This window comes from Arvicanthis niloticus, chromosome 11 (genome assembly GCF_011762505.2).
Source record: "Arvicanthis niloticus isolate mArvNil1 chromosome 11, mArvNil1.pat.X, whole genome shotgun sequence".
NCBI lineage: Eukaryota > Metazoa > Chordata > Mammalia > Rodentia > Muridae > Arvicanthis > Arvicanthis niloticus.
Genome location: NC_047668.1, coordinates 36553756 through 36571674, shown reverse-complemented (window position 1 = coordinate 36571674; position 17919 = coordinate 36553756). Strand labels below are relative to the sequence as shown.

Genomic DNA, 17919 nt, shown 5'->3' with positions numbered 1-17919 from the left:
AAAAAAAAAAAAAAAAAAAAAAAAACAACCCCAGTTTCTAAGAAATTAACATATAAAATATTTCACACCTACTACATGGCTTCCTGATTTCATCAAAGTAGTGAGGAAGATAATAATTGTACAGACTGCCTGAAGTTGGTCAATCTAAGCGTTATTATTATGTGCACTTAGTTTTAGCTTCAAACAGGGAATGTATTTAAATTGGCAAATAACTCAGATTTCAAAGTGAATTAATTAAATTTTTGTTTATGTGTTTGTTTGCTTTGGGTTTTTTTTTGTTTGTTTTTTGTTTTTTTGTTTTTTTTGTTTTTAGAGACAGGGTTTCTCTGTTGTAATCCAGACTGGCCTGGAACTCACTCTGTAGACCAGGCTGGCCTCAATCTGCCTGCCTCCGCCTCCTGAGTTCTGGGATTAAAGGTGTGGGCCACCACTGCCTGGCAATCAAATTGTTTTTTATGTTTGTTTGTTTATGTATTTATTTGTGAGGGCGCACCATCACCTGGAAACTAAATTGTTTTTCATGTTTGTTTGTTTATTAGTGTGTGTAACAGGGGTGGGGGGATGTTGCCACTGTGTACATGTGGAGGTCAGAGAACAACTTGTAGAAGTCAGTTCTCTCTTGGGTATCTAACCATGGTCATCAGGTTTGATGGTGAGTACCTTTTATACACTGAGCCATGAAATCAAGAATTCTGGGCAATACCTTCTTAGCATGTGGATAACTGTCTTTACACACAGGTGTTTTAATTGTCAGTGCACAGGTCAGCCTGCCTTTGCCTCCTGTCACTAACTGTGTCCTTATGGTTCTGTCCCCTAGGAAACAAACACTAGGAGGAATTGGTGAGAATATCCAGCTAGCATCTCCAAGTCCTGTGGTGGGAGCCAGCAGTGCTGGTCCAAAGAGACAGTGAACTCAGGTACCAAGTCCTTTCCTATTTGATGCTGTGGGTCCCCCCCCCTCAAAGTATATGGGGGCAGAAATTACACCATCTATTTCCCCGCATAGTCATTTCATACTCACAGAGCATTTGGATGGTGCTCTGTTGTTCTTGATACCGGTTACACACGGGTGACATGATGTGGGCACATAGCGCCCTGTAGGTGCTGTGGCTCGCTATTGAACCACAATTGTGAGAGAATGGAATTGTTTCCTTTAAAGTCATAACCTGTTCTGCAAACAGGTTCTACACTCAGAGCAGAAGAGGCCATATTCTTGAGTTCACAAATTCTGGTCTAGAGGGTCAGATCCAGTGAGATGGCAGTGAGGAATACCACTAGGGGATTGTTGCCAGGTATCAGAGCCAGAGAATAGGGTGACCATAATGTGACCCAGACCCCAGAACAGACCAAAGCTCACCCTGTGGGTGTGTGAAGTGGTTTGGCTTTGAAGCCTCTGCTACTGTCCTCCTGAGTGCATGAAGCACTCTTGAAGAAAGGGAAAGGCTGGTAAAATGTCAGTTGTTTGGGATTCTCTGTGTGGGAAACTCTGGTCTGAATGTTCAGGTTCACAGTGCAATAGTAATTTGTTTGTCTGCCAACTACCCCATTTGCCTGTCTGGTAATGGAACTCCATCCCACTCTGTGGAAATGAGAGGCTGCTATTGACTCCCATATGCTACAGCCTGGTGGGGCTGCTGTCTTTAAGAGCATTGTGAACTGCAGTAATAGGTCACGGTTGGTCCCATTATTTTCCCTTCTACTCCCTACTCATTTCCCCTGAAGAAACCCAGTGTGCTCATTGGTTCAGCTTGGGAAAGGCATTAGGTTTAATTGTACATTTCCTTGCAGTTAAAACACACATACAAACACACACACACACACACACACACACACACACACACACACACACAGACAACAAGAGACCCTACTCAGGTTTAGTGTTAACTCAGACTTTCAGTTACATTTCTGAACTGTAGGTTTCATGCACACAAGCTTCCTGGTTTGGCAGGATCTCATAGATCTCATTGAGTTTTACTGATAAGACTTCTTAGCGGACTATTTTCTACCAAAATAATATTTTAATGAGCCTTTATTGAATTGGTATTTTTAACATTGAATAAATGTTTCCTTTTGAATGAGGATTATCAGCCGGGCATATACACATATGCATATATATATATATATATATATATATATATATATATACCACACATACTCATGCATACATACACATACATATACATATATACATATATGTGCATATACATACAAATATATACATATACATAGATACATGCACATATATACATATGTATATACACATATACACATATACATATGCCTTTAATCCCAGCACTTGGGAGGCAGAGGCAGGCGGTTTTCTGAGTTTGAGGCCAGCCTGGTCTACCGAGTGAGTTCCAGGACAGCCAAGGCAATACAGAGAAACCCTGTCTCAAAAAAACAAAACAAAAAAAAATGAATGAGGATTATCAATGTGGTTTAATTAAAAGTGTCCAATATGAACCTCATGGAAAGTAAACAAAGCATCAAAAATGAAGAGTTAGCAACCAGTTTTGAAAAAAAAATCCATGTATGTGCCAATGAACTTGGCCTTCTTTAGGATCTCAACCTGGGCATTTTTTGATTCTGCAAGATATACCTTACATGCATATATATGTGTATATGTATATATGTGTATGTGTGTATGTGTATATACATATGTATATATGTGCATGTGTCTATGTATATGTATGTATATATTTGTATGTATATGCACATATATGTATATATGTATATGTATGTGTATGTATGCATGAGTATGTGTGGTATATGTATATATATATATATATATATATATATATATGCATATGTGTATATGTAGGTTGAGCAAGTTGAATTTGCTCAAAGAAGGTAAAGTGTCCTTGGGCTTCTTAAAGCCTCTAATCTCTCTGTCACTTGTTCTCATGACTTTCTCTATGACTTCATGTGATTAGTTAAGCAAGTATTAGTAGACTGTCCTGGGTGTGAGGGATCCTGGCTTCCAGATCCAGTCAGAAAACAGCAATAGTCAAAGGCTCATGACTCTGAGGCCACGAGTCACTGCCATCATACAAAAACAAGCCACAGGCAATACTAGTCAGACAGGGCTGATCCCAAGAACACTCTCTTTGCAAAATGATTATGGATAGCTAGGATGGGACATCAGGAATGCTAATAACCCTGTGGGTTTCTGAGATGCGAACCCCATGCTAGTCTCCCTTACAGACGCCACAGTAAGCATGTTGGGGGTGTGTCCATCACAAGCTTACTCTTGTTAAAGGATGCTATTCAGGGCCCAGCCTGAGCCAGTAGCTGTTGTAAATTCTATAGTCTGTTGTGATCAAGTGGGCCCCAGGAAGCCTACAAAATTCACTGAGGAGTTTCTAGTATTTCCATGCCAACACCACTCTGCCGACCACCTTGAGATCCCCCAGGTTCATGTCTCACTGCTGTGAAAATGACCGACAAAAAAAGCAAGAGAGACATTCATTTTTATCACAGTTCAGAGGAACACAGACTATACATGAAGAGAGAAGACATGGAGGGGGAGTCATTTTCTATCTGTAGTCAGGAAGCAAAGATTGAAGGTGTTCAGCTGGCTTTCTCTTTCTCCCTGTTCAAGTTAAAACCTTGGTATATCCTCCTTCCACAGTTAAACCTCTCTGGAAACTCTCTCACAGTCAGGCCCCAGGGATGTGTCTCCTGGGTGATGCCAAATCTTCTTACATGACAGTAAGGATTAACCCTTACACCAAGTGAAGCTAGGCCCTGTAACTCTGACACCCAGGAAGAAGAATGGCTACACAGACCACACATAGCACTGCAAAAGTGTGCAAGCCTAGAAAACTAGCAACACCTGTGCAAGTGTGCCTGGGACAGGTTAGGAGCTACTGTGCAGAGCAGTATCCCATGACTTGCAACAACAAAATTCACTCAACCTGTTCTCTCAAATACTATGTAATAAGAAAACAAACAGAAAGATATAAAGGAAATTCACTCAACCTGTTCTCTCAAATACTATGTAATAAGAAAACAAACAGAAAGATATAAAGGAAATAAAATATTATCCACAAAAGAGACTTATTTTCAAATTCTTATGTATCAGAAGTGTAAAAGGGTTAATTTTAGAAACTATAACTATTTTCAAAAAGGGATAAGAATTCGAAGCACAGATTTCTAGTGGAAACATAGATTGGCAGCTGACTCCTCTGCATGCAACATCCTGGATTATTTTGTAACTCCAAACAGTGCCTGAATGAGAGAACAACTTTCAGGGAACACTGATGTCACTCTACTGCAGGAAAAGGGGGGCTTCCATACACAGGATGGTATAGGTAGCTGAAGAGAGAAGGGTAGTGTATCCCAAGAGGTCAGAACAGGGGACAAGTACGACTGCCTTTGCCTCATAAAATTTGAGCCCCAATTTCCCCCATCCACTAAAGGATAATCAACATTTATTGTTAGCAAGTGAGAAAAAGTCTAGAGAGCATGATGTTGATTCATGAAACACAGAACGTGGTACACAGTCTTGGCCTTTGTACTGTGTTTGAGATGAGGGCGGATGGAGGAGAACCAACCTCCTCCATCACCACCTGGAGTCACTCACCACCTGGTGCCTAGAGCTCTTACAAGACTGTCAGGGAGGTGGATCTGGTCACCAAAACTTACAAGGAAGCAGCTTAGGGGAAGCCTGCTTGTGAAGTGAGTAGCCCACACCAGACCTCACACTCTTGTCCTATTTCTGTTATCCTATTGTGTCCAGACCAAGGAGACCTATGCAGAGCTTCGAGCTCCTGCCAGGAAAGACAGGGCTTATCTGTGCTCCAGCTCTTAGTATGTGGCTTGCTCTTTATGGCATGTGGGTGGTTGATCTCAGCAATGAATGGATGACTTTACAGCTAGACAGATGCTACGATGAATTCCTCACTAGGAGGAGCTGCCAGGATGACCACTGGTAAATATTACTCATGTGAATAGTAGAATGCAGATCCTCTTACTGTCTTTGTAATAGATGTCTGTAGCTAGGGGTCCAGTCTAAGGAGCTATGCTTCTTATTCCCAGCCCTCTCTGCAGTACCCTTCCCCAGCAGCCTCCTAGAAGCAACATCTCTTTCTAAGCTTGGCCTTATACTCACACAGTATAGGTCCTGAGATCCACACACAATGATCCACTGATTGCAGGTTCTCAGTCTTCAGCTTCTTAACTCATTGCTTCTTGTAGCAGTACAGGAAGAGAAAGAAGTTTGCCTACAACTAAATTAAATAGATGCTTCTCTTCTCCTCCATTAAAACAGCTTTAGATAAATCATCCCATGTCTCTCCTACACACAAATGTATGCTATGCATTCATTTGGTGTCTTCAATCTAGCACTGCACACTAGATACTAGACAAGAAGATGGAACTAGAACTCTGCTGGTGGCGAGCTTTTGGTGTTGAACTGTTGACTTGGGGTGGGGGTGTCTTTTAATGTATATATTCAAAAGCTAACCACACTATGGAAAGGAAAGTGGAGCGTCTGAAGCGGCAGTTACAGTGTAGTACCAAAGCAGGAGAATATGCATGTCTGTGGAAGCTTCTTAGAAGACTCTTCTGGCCAGTTACTGAGCTTCCCCATAATCTAGGCAAATGCTAGGGAATCAGGGATAGGAGAGCTAAGCAAAGGCGCCACTGTGAGTTCAGATTGTAGTTGTATAACATGGAGTGGTTATCGATGATCCACATGCTGAGAGATAGGGATGAGAGAGAGAGAGAGTACCCACTGGACAGAATCCAGCAGGAGCCAAAGAAGGTTTCAGTGAGGCCAGGGACATATGATAAAGATGGAGGTGTGAGCTCGGGAGACCTAGGATAAAGAAACATTCAGAGGACTCATCATCCTGACAGTGGGAGGAGCTTACACACTCACCTCTCTCATCACTTTTGTATTTGAGATAGTGGGAAGGTACCATGTCACAGGGCTGTTATCATTCCACACAGCAGTGCCTGATTCATGTAGCTCCATGGCTGCACACAGCCCAGGCCCTCTCATTACTATTCATGAAGAACCAAGACTTACTGGCTTTACCATAAAAGACTGAGGCAGAGCCACACTGATTTATATCCGTGCTGTGTGCTCAGCTTTTCCAATCAGAGTGCCTTCACTTCACAGCTGTGTCAAAAATGAAGTGGTGCTCCATGAGCCACTGCAGGAGGATTTCAAGGACATTTTGTCAAAGAAAAATGCAAGATGCAGAAGAGAAGTAAGGCTCTGACTGCACACATGTGTACATTTGCTTATATTTGCATAAAGCATCTAGGGATGACAAGAAGCCAGTAGAAATGTTTGTGTGTGCTTCTGCAGATAATTCAGAACCCAGCGAGAAATTTCTCATTATTTGTCTTCATTCATCATCACTTGCTTTTTTTACGTCTGAAACACACAAATGTGTTTCTTAGTCAAAACAAACTTTATAAGAAACCCAGAAGTATTTTCATGGAAGTCCCTAATATGTTCCTTAGGCCCTCTGGGTTAATAGACGTGAACAGTTCAACTTTACCCGTCGACCCCAGCAGAGCTCTTGAATGTGGAGTTTGGACTTGAACTCTGGCTTTGAAAAGAGGGTCACAATTGTTCCCTGGCCATCAGGCCACAGGGATGTTTTCAGAATCCCACTTGATACTGATTTTTGTTGTATAGATTCTAGTTGATCTGGATGGTTAAAATCCAAGTTAGGAAATTAGGAGAACAAATCAAGGTATGGTGGTGATGGACACGTGGGATAAGAAAGATGGAGGAGTGTGGAAAGGGAGGAAGGAGAGAGGGAGAAAGAAGGGAGGGATAGGAAAAGAAAGGCAAGTGAAAAGAGTGGGAGGAGCTTATAGAGGTGGAAAAGAGGGAGGGAGGAGAGAGAGAGAAAGGGATAGGAAGGCAGAAGGAAGAAAGGAAGAAGGATAGAGAGAAGGAAGGAGGGAAGGAGGGAGGGAGAGAAGGGAGGGAGGGAGGGAGGGAGGAAGGAAGGAAGGAAGGAAGGAAGGAAGGAAGGAAGGAAGGAAGGAAGAAAGTGGAGAGTAAACAAAACGACAGAAGACATCATCTTGGCTAACAACACTTTGGGTGCTTGCCTTCCCCGTAGCTCTCACATCTCACAAATGCTCCAATCCCTAAAACTCTAAATTGCAACTTGATTTACAAAATCTTCATTAAGAGATTACTTATTATACTATTCATTTACTTGATAATAGAGTGATAATCTTAAGGGCAGAATCCCAACTTATTTAAATAAAATGGTTTTAAATATAACATTCAAGAAATAGCTGTGGAACGGAAGAGTGGCAACAGAAATGGCAAAAATCCCTGAGAACACTAAAGGGGCAAGTGGCTTGTATCTTAGTTATAATTTACTTATCAAATTAGCTATGGAGGATGGATGGACAGGAGGGGAGCTATAAATATCAACCATGAACTTTATTTTATACATGCGCATATATATATACACACACATATATACATACATTTTTTCTGGTTAAAGTAATCCATATATTATATGAGAAAATATAGTGTTTTTTTTCCCCTTAAAGGACAAATGCTGAAGTATTTAGGTATAAGTTGTTATCAAAACCTAGTTTATGAGTATAAATGGATTTCATGCATGTGAGCACTATATGTGTGGGCATATGTGATATGTGTTGTATGTTCGTGGGGCATATGATGTTCACGAGCATGATTGCTGTGTGTATATCATAGAAGCATGCATGTATAGGTGTGCACATCTTTTGTCATATATATGTGATTATGTGCATGCATGTGGTATGAAGTGCATCTTTAGCGTGCATGTATGAGCATCTGTAAGTGGGCATATCTCTGCTTTTGTATATATGTGTACACATGTTGTATGATTCATGTGTTCTACTCTAACAGTATCATAAGGTAGACCATAAGATCACTAGTTAACCTTAATATGTGGATTTTTTTTAAATGTGTGTTTTTAAAAAAATGTCAAATAAATATCATTGATGGAGAGGATATGTAACCCTTCCTTTGTTACTACACCAAGCTGAGTCTTTCTGTGGATAGAGTCTTACGAACTCTGCTCCTAACTGCCCTAGAGAGATGCCTACCTTTCTCCTAGAAACACCAACAAGCTGCCTCCCCTCATTAACAGAGAATGAGGAAAGTATCTTACAGGATGGATAGATGTCTGAGGCCATGACATCTGGCACTCATGATGAGCCACAGATGAGTTGCCAGCACAAGCTTTTCCCCAGCTACACTGCTGCTTTTACATACTGGTGTCTGGTAAATCGGGATAAACTTTACTCTGTGATCCTGGCATGAGGACTTGTGGACAGGGATGTGCTACCCACAAGCAAGGTTCATGAACTGTGCTTTAAAGTGGTTTATAACTAACTCTTCTGGATGGGATGTTCATAGGGCTACAGGATAGTAGAAGCCATATAGGGGGCTGGGGTGATGGTATAAAATGTTGAGGCACTGTGGGAATGGTGTAGGTTTCTGGGGGGGGGGGCACAGAGATAGTACAGGATGCCCGACTTTAGCCCTCTCTTCCTCAGATGTCAGATCCCAGGCCATACAGGGAACTTGGCTGCTGTAAATGTCTGTGTGCTTAGGAAGAGGGTAGGGAGAGCAGGCCATTCCCGGAACTGTGGCTCTGCTGTTTGTCCCATGGAAGATTGACAAGGGCATGACCACGCAAGTTCATCTGTGACATGAGTGTTCTCGACCTGCTTCCCATATGCTGATTCAACACTATTGCTCCAAACAAACGACATTAAGATAACCTGGTGGCACAAAGATCTGACACCAGATAGGGCTTCTGAGCTTGCTGACCAAGCTTTGGCTCCAAATGTCACCTTCTGTTCTTGAGCCCTAGTCTGTGTGTCTGGAGCTTTGACCGTGTGCCTATGTCCTGATGGAGTGAACCAGCTGAGATACCTGCTTCTGCTAGCCAGGCATGGGCTGCTGACCCTAGACTTGCTCTTTCCGAGAGGTTCTATAACCACAGACCTAAGGAGCACCAATGATGCTTTTCTGTCTGTAGTAGAGTTGTCTTCCCGTGGTATCACAATTTTCAAGATGAAGTCCTGGATATGAGCATTGAAAATCAATGACCCCACAGATTCCGATGTTTAGAGATGAAAACAGCTACCCAGAAATCTACCCATCTGAGGAGCCTGTGTGCCACCTCCATTCCATCTGGTTTCCAAGGAACCAGCAAGTCAGCCCTATGGCCATGGTTTTATTCAGTTCCATCACCTGAGACTACAAATATGGTTCATCCTCTGCTTCCATTTCCCTTCCTTAAGCGTGTTTATGTCTGTATACTAAACCCCTCCACAAACCTTCTAGACTTTTGGTGATTTTGTTTTGTTTTTAACTCTTTCCTGTTGTATCACGGAAGGGCCCACGTACATCTGTGGTGGAACACCCTGGTGGCCAGCCCCTTTCTGCCTCCTCCCTGACATTTTCTCTTCTCCCCAAATGCAGCTTACCTTGAAACATCCGAGTTGTTGTGTAACTTAACTAGAAATAATTCAGGACATTTCTTTACATCGTTCTGTTCCACTTTTCAACCCTGACACTCTCCATAAATCTGGCTAAAAATCGAGGAACAGCCATGCCACAGCCTAAGTGAAAATATATCTGGAAATTTCCTCTTCTGAATAATTTAGTTCATTCCTCTGGAATTCAGCCTCACTCAAATTGTCAGGACGTGGACAGAAAAGAGACAAATCCTTAGCCAGACTACCTTCCCAGCAGCCTCTTTGTTCCCATCTGAAACCTGACCAAGATGCTTGCTGCCTGCATGTGTATTCTGATCCAGACTCCCACTGGAATGGCACCATAAGCCTGATTACAGTGTTTTAGAACTCCTGTGGTCTGTGGTTCCAATCCTCCCACAGGTTTAAACACAGACAGGTTTATCGAAGCAATACCACTATATATATATATATATATATATATATATATATATATATATATATATATATATAGAGAGAGAGAGAGAGAGAGAGAGAGAGAGAGAGAGATTTTTCTCATTGCGGTCTTCTTTTGGGTCAGAGTTTCAGATCCTCTGGTCTAGCTTGATGACGAAGGCATGGTGATCAAGTCAGCTCAATCAGTGGTAGGGGTAGCAAGAGGCACCAGGTCTGCATATGTTAGTGTGCCTGGAAGCAGAGAGCTCAGGACCAAATCATTCTCCTAGCTGGGCCGCCATCTCCAGGTTCCAAAAACCCTCCCCCAATAGCACCAAGATATGAAAAGGCACTGCTTAAACACACGAGGCCATGGAGGACAGTTCCCTCTGCTTCATGATCACCTTCCCAATAGCCCCTTTCACGAGAACCTCTGGGTTCTCCACAGTCCTGCCCTACATTGGTGAATTCCAGGAGTGATCTGTAGGTTGTTGCAACAACATGCCAGTTATTTGTATGTGAAGTTAGTGGTTTGCTTTCTGTGACACTGTGGTTACAGCCATAGCCCAGCTATGTGTGGTCAGTATGGTTGGTCACCAAGAGTCAGGAGCACACACCTTAGTACTCCATGTGAGATGTAAAGCTATTGGAACTCAGTAAGGTGGAAAAGCCAGCGATGTCAGCTGGACAGGTTCTTTTCAGTCATGTACTGGATCATCAGTCCTTATAACCTCCCTAGCTTCTCTCTGCAGAACATGGTGGGGAGAGGGGATTATGGGTTAGGCAACTGTTTGCACTGTTCTGAGCATGACCTGTAATCCTAAGAATCCTGGTTCGTAATGAGGGAGGGCTACCTTGTCCTGATTATCATAGCTTGCTCGTTGACAGCCTGTATAAGGGCCAGCACTCCTCTAGATGGCATTGAGCTGGACATTCCAGCCCCAGCTCACCCTCATGCATACTTGCCATGGCAACAGTCTGAAAAAAAAAAGGAGACAATATTTAATATTATCTTTGTTTCAAAGATCATATAGCATTCCTGGGAACATGGTCCACAGTAGTACACCCTAGAAGACAGGAGGACATCCTCTAAATAGGAATACAGATGGGGTTATACCCAGGTGTCCTTCAACAATGAACACAGGCCCTTCCTGGGTGCAGAGACCCAGATCCACCTGGTCTTCTCACCTGCTAATGAAGGACATGATGTTACCAATTATTATTCACCCGATTTTGCATGTCAGTGGTAATGCCTGTGTGCTTAGCTTCAGGTAAAGAAGTGTGCAAGTCTACATATGTTTGTGCATGTTTGTGTACCTGTGTGTGCACATATGCATGCATGTGCACATATGCACACAGGAGCACCTTTGTGCAGACAGTGGGCTGAGAGCAGAGCCACACTGATTAGACAGTAGGAGGCTAATATGAATTCCACTCAGAACAGTGAGCAGCCTAGCTCAATCAAGCCGCCTGCTTTCGGACACGAAGAACGGAGAAGAAAGGCGTTATGCGGTTGTGCACATTTCCAATAGACCCCGGCAGGCCCTGTCAGGCACAGACTGGGGATGACAGCCTGGAACATGCAAATTACTTCGAGGTGACTTTGTGCCAAACACACTGTTTCACAGCTCCCCGTGAATCTGCCAAACCTTTCCTTGCAGACAGGAAACAATGGCAAGGAATCAGAAGGTTCTTTCTCTTTCAATATGCATGGCAAGGGTATACTGTAGGGTTTATCTCCATGATCATACTCAAAAGCCCCTTGCTGTGAGCAGTGTGATCTGGGTGTGTCGTGCATGGTACGTATGGCTGTATGGTGGGAAGAAGGGTAAAAGAAAGCTAAGCTCTGTCTCCTGTAGGAGGAGACCTGGATCTTAGGAGCTAGGCTGGAGTGGACAGAGTCCAGGGTGAAAGAAATTGGCTGTAGAGTCTTCATAGCTACTTCTCTAGTCTGTGATGTTGGTCTGAGGAGCCTTTGCTGGGGACCCACTGTCTGTAGGCATTTAGGGAGACAAACCAAACCTATTTGTTAGAGAGGCACTAGCTGCTGGTTGTGAAACCTACAGACTAGCTGCTGTGATAACAGTGTCAGCAGGAAAACATATTTCTATGGCAACCGATAGATTTTCTTTTAAATTAAATGAGATAAAAAGCAAAGTGTCCGTGCCTTGTAATGAAGCAGGTAGCGGTGTCAGGAGGGAAACGGCAGTGCTTAGCTCCACAAAGTATTCATACAGCATGGACTTCTCCACTTTTATCCTGGTGTCCTTTCTTGTGTGCTCATACATCATCCAGACTTCTTGTGGGCCACTGATGTCAATGGTGGAAACACAGAGATAAGATAAACAGTTTGCTTCCATCAACAGTGAAGTAAAGCAGCAATGCTCACCTAATGCTGAGGCCCCTCCCTCCTGCTGTCCCTACCACAAATGGGCAGAAAAACCTTAAAACAGTAAGGGTGATGTTACAAAAGGTTGCTTGGCCAGAGTCTAATCCACAGACATTTGGTTATATAAAGGTGGCATGCTACTTCCTGTGAAACTGATGAAGCCCCGTTTGTGAACTCAGCCTGACATAGGGACCCACCTTTTCCCCTCTGAAATGGCTTACATCTGCATCTTCCCATTCCAGGATATGCTTGTAAAGGCTGAGGACTATCCTGGCTTTGTTAGGTGGAGGGTGGACCGGCATGCTTGTGTTGTGTGCTGTGGAAGGGCCTCAGGTTCTGATAAGCAGAGCAGTGCCACAGTTATGTAAATTGACTGTCATATTCTAGTCTCCCCACAGAATATGTATTTTGCCAAGCTAATTGTAAGTTGATCAAAATGTTATTGTGCCCAAATGAGCTTGAATGAAATCTTGGGATTTCTCTCAAATTGTTGAAAACAAAAGCAAAACAAAGCAAAACCCCAAAACCCCCAAATCTCAATCTCTCTCTCTCTCTCTCTCTCTCTCTCTCTCTCTCTCTCTCTCTCTCTCTCTCTCTGTGTGTGTGTGTGTGTGTGTATGTGTGTGTCTGTGTATGTCTGTGTCTGTCTTTATGTATATGTCTATCATTATGTGTATGTGTGTCTTTGTCTTTCTGTGTATGTGTGTGTCTGTCTTTGTGTATGTGTTTGTCTTTGTGTGTCTATGTATGTATGTGTAGGTGTGAATATGTGTCTCTGTATGACATGCATGTTCATGTGTGGGTAGAAGTCAAAGGAAAACCCTAGTCTTCCTTTTGTTTGAGAGCTGGTCTCTCGTTGGCCTGGAACTTTGCCAAGTAGGCCACGTTAGCTAGCCTGTGAACTTCAAAGAATCAGCCTGTCTACACTCTTGCCATCCCTGGGGTCACAGACACAAGTCATTGTGCCTAGGTTTTCAAGTGGGGTTTGCAGATGTGAACTCAGGTCCTTACCAGCTGATCCATCTCAGCCCACAAAACAGGGTTTATTTTATTTTATTTATTCATTTATTTGATAAAATCCTTGACTGAGTCCAATCCTTTTTTTTTTTTTTTTTTAAATCCCTTTTTCTTTCTGAATGTTTCCTAAGACCTTATTCCCAGAACCTGGCTTCCTCAGCTGGGTTTTCTCCCATGCTGCTCTAGCTCAGGATCGCCATGTCTGCAGACCTCAGTCCTTCTTGGTCTGGAGGACTGTTGCCTATATGGTCCTTGTATCTGGGAGGGAAATGCTACATGTCCCCTCTCAGGTAACCCAAGGAGAGACTTGAAAGCAGCAGCTTGTGTCCCCTTTGTGATAAACGAGAAGGCTTTGATGGCTCTCATGAATGGAGTACAATGAGCATCTAGTCGACATTTGGTTTTTAAATTTGATGTTTATTTTCTACACTTGCACGAGGAAAGAAAGAGCTCTCTTTTTTTATTAATTAAATTTGCTCCTTAGTAATCTCATACATGTACACAATACATTCACTCACTCTCGCCTCCCACCTTTCCTTATTGTGTTCTCTGAAGATATGACTGATGTCTTACTGATTCCTGCATACCCTCTGCCTGCCTTGCAGAATAGGTTACCCTGTCACAGCATCCAGCTCCTGAGGGAGGGGACAGACTCTCAGAAGGAACCTCCAGATGGAGCTGAGAATGTGGGTGGCCCCTAAAATACAAATCCATTCCAGAAAGCCTGTCCCTGGGTCCTTGAGCCAAAACGCAGTCATGTCCTCCAAGGACATCCCGGCTCAGTTATCCCAAGTATGACTTTTTATATTAAATGGTTTTGTTGTGCACTTTAGAAACTGACTTTATTATAAAAAGGGTCTCACTTGTAGTGACAATAGTTTATTTATGAGTTACTTGTCTGCCTACCTGCCTGTCCATCCTGGATCAGATGCTGCTGAATAATAAGGCTCTCCTCCTTAGGCCACTGGGAAGGCTCCTGTCTACCTATGAGCACAGTGTGACATAGGAAAAAAGACAAAACTGGGCTTCACATGCAAGGCTTTGAGTCACCCAGTACCTGGAAACAGCACTCATGAGATTGAAAACTACTGCTCTCGGCTCTGTGGGGGAAATAGAACAGAGATAAATGGATGCAAATGGCTCTCCACCATTTTAAGATGCTCCCTGGCTGGCTCTGCACATGACAAGTATGAAGCTATCAACAGGGGATTACACTATGCCCAGCACATCCTATTTAATGTTCAATAGAGTTCAGAAATCTAATAGCACAGAGGAAAATTTGATGTTTTAGAATTCCCAGACCTGCTTCAAGCTCTGATTCCTAGACAGACCAGTTTGGGTAATTTTGACTTCATTCCTAACTCGGGGGCTGTCCTGGGGTTAAATGAAGTCCATAACCAGCAGCTCCACTGTAGTAGCTAACACAGGAGACCCCTCCAGAAAGGAGAAGCATTTAGAGATGGCCGTTTTTATGTCTTACACAGCCCACATTTTAAACACAACTGAAAGGATCTCTGTTCCACACTAAGAATTTTGAAGACAGGGAGGTTCTCCCATGGCCAGTGAGCCAAACATATCATGTAAAGGCTTCTGCTGTCCTGGGAATCCTGAACTCTCTCCAGCAGGATGCTGTCTTCCTCTGACATTAGATGTTCAGTGCCCATGGCCTTTGCAGCCTGCACACTGAGGAGCAAAGCTATCTTTGCCTACATTTAAGCTAGGCTAGCTCTCCAGGTCAACAATCATGACTTTGGGTGCCAACAAGGGCCATTTTTAATAACTAAGATGATACTGAGTTAATAAGTCTTAGTTTAAGTTTTATTTAGGCAAAGCAGCTTATCCAACAGAGAAACGAGTTTTGAACCTTGGGGTTCAAGAACAGAGGAGTTAAAAGGACGTCTTCCTTTGAGTCCAGTGAAACTCTGGTCCTCCCAGAGAAAACCCTGAGCAGGGACAGGATTATAGCTTCATGGACAATGCTCCTGAGTCTCCACCAGGAGCTTATCACCAGAAGCAACCTACAATTGGTGGCCCTTGGAATGGGCTAATCCCTTTCCCACCAGGCTCTGACCTTGGCTGCCTGTGACTCTCACTAACTCTGCACCTGCAGCCTACTTTGCCAAACCCCATTTTTTCCAGCTTTTTAAATGCTCTGCATCTCTATGTTCTCCCATGCCTTCTCTCTTATGGATTTCCATGATTGTTCATCCTTAGACCTGAACCCAGAAGAAAACGGGTTGGAGGCCACTCCAGATACCCACTCCTTTTCACCCAAGTCTAGCAAAGGGCAGCCTTCTTCCTTGCTCAATAACTAGCCCCAGCTCCCTACCTCGTCCTCTTTCCAATGCAACACAGAGGCACTGTTCTTGGGAGCTGTCTTCTATGTTCCAACCCAATGGCAGCTTTCCACTGGTCTAGATCTGTAGGTCACAACCCCTTTGAGGGTAAGATGGCCCATTCGCAAGGGCCACCTAAGGCCATTGAAAACATGAATATGTACAATTCACAACAGTAGCAAAATTACAGTTATGAAGTAGCAATGAAAATAATTTTATATTTGGGGCCACCACAACAAGACCTGTATTAAAGGATCACAAGATTAGGAAGGTTGAGAAGCACTGGTCTAGATTAATCCCATTGCAGCTTACATTACTGAGCCCCCTTTAAAGAGCCTATGTATTTCCTCCTTTATGTTTCTGACCTTTATTAATTGTTCCTTCTTACTTGCATGTTGGTCCTTAGCTCGTCCCATTTGCATTCTCCCACCTCCTAGGGAGAACTCGACCATGGTGCAGCTCCACCCACCTCATCCTAGCTTCAGACCACTCCTTCTGGCCAGGCAGACCTACCTCCTCCATGGTCTGACTCTTGGGAGACTAATGGGCTCTGCACTTACTTCATGTATACTGTCATACTTCCTATACATTTTACTTCCTTCCTTTTAATACTGGACTGAAGTCTTCTTTGGGACATGGGGTAAATCCTTTTTTCTTTTCTCAACTTTTGCCCCTGAAGTCTGCAGGACACTACAGGTTGTTGTTTCCTGATAATTGAGTCCTCAAATTGGCTTTCACTATTTTTTTTTTTTTTCTGAAGCAGTGTGTCTTGGAATTGTTTACTACCTAAATAGCTGGTGTTTTGTTTTTTCCTTTTTTTTTCTACTTTATAGAGGCCTTTTAGGTCATAGAAGCCACATTTCCTCTCATTGGCTCACAGCTCTGGAAAAAACATCACTTTTTAAACTATGGTGCTCTAGGTACCATGTTTCATTAAAGGTGTGAAACCTGGACAGGTTAGAAGTCCTTCCATACAGCATCTTCTAAGAGTGGTTTCTACCAGCACTCTGTAATGGGTGCTACCTTCTCTTTACTTTGTGAAGATTCTTACCATAGCATGCTCACTCCTAAACCTTGACTACCCTGCCTTGTATTTTCCAAAGTCTTAGATTTCCCCCACAACCTCCCTCTTTCCCACTCCCTACTGCATCACTCTCTCCATCCCTCCCCCATAACCTCCCATCTCCCTCACCCTTCATCACCTTCATCCCCCTCCCCTCTTTTACATCAGAAACACAGCTGTATATCTGGACCCTTTGAAGACTCAGAAGACTAGAAGACAAAGTGACAGGAAGATGATGTGGGTATCCAGGGTGTGAGATGTCTTCATACTGTTAGACTTGTCTTCAAAATATATTAGCAGCATCATGATCTGTGGTATACTTTCTAAGATGATTTTTAATTTTATCAAAATTGATGTCAGTCTGGGCTGTCTTGGATGGGAGGCTAACAGAGCCTCTGAGACATGCTTTACAAGGTCACTATTGGCCTCCCCTTCTGTCCTTGAAGGTCTTATTCTCAGGTGACCTCAACTGTTGATAAGAAGGAGCATGAGATGGCAAGTCATACAGGGAAGGGAGATGAGAGGGGAAAACCCTTCTTGTCAGATCTTGGGATGTGATTCTGAACTCTTAGCACTTGTTGATATGCAAGTATTGAGCAGCAGGAAGAAAGGAAGGTAGAAATGGAGAGTTAATGAAAAGATGGAAAACATCGTGGCTAACAGCATGTTAACAATAAGTATGCTTGCCTTCCCTATAGCTCTCACATCTCACAAATGCTCTGATCCCTAAAACTCATTAACTTGCAACTTGATTTACAAAATCTTCATTAAGAGATTGCATATTACATTATTCACCTTTTTGATAATCGAGTGGTAATCTTACCTGCAAAGCCTCAACTTTTTTTTTTTTTAAACAATCCTGTATGACATTGATTGTTGAGGTACTGACTCAAGTTGATCTGAATGGCTAAAATCAGAGTTCCAAAGTAATAATAGATCAAGGTTGGTAGTGACAGCCACATGGGGTGTCTAGATAATTGGGGCTCAGCTCCCAGTTCTGTTAAAAATGGCCAGATAGTCATAGTATAATGACACATATTTGCCCAGGGTCCTGTGTTTGTCCTTTCCAGACCACTGTATAGATTTAAAGACAAGCAATACCAGCAGAGGGACATCCTGTCTCTCTCTTCCATCAGCAGACTGAGAGGAAGTAAATGGAGTGGTGAACCCAACTACTTCTATGGGAGGTAGACTCAGAGTCAAAATAAGTCTTACCCACTCAG

The 17919-nt window shown here is 43.0% G+C and overlaps 1 protein-coding gene across 26 annotated transcripts in view; it reads left to right on the top strand.

Moving 5' to 3' along the window:
- Myt1l (myelin transcription factor 1 like) overlaps positions 1-17919 on the top strand; it is a 383678-nt gene that overhangs the window by 113574 nt on the left and 252185 nt on the right. For 23 of the 26 annotated variants that reach the window (XM_076942026.1, XM_034514008.2, XM_034514013.2 and 20 more), the window contains exon 3: positions 818-917. The exons of the other annotated variants lie outside the window; for them this stretch is intronic. The gene's annotated coding sequence lies outside the window, so the exon portion shown is untranslated. The remainder of the gene's footprint in view (positions 1-817; positions 918-17919) is intronic. 26 annotated transcript variants of the gene reach the window in all.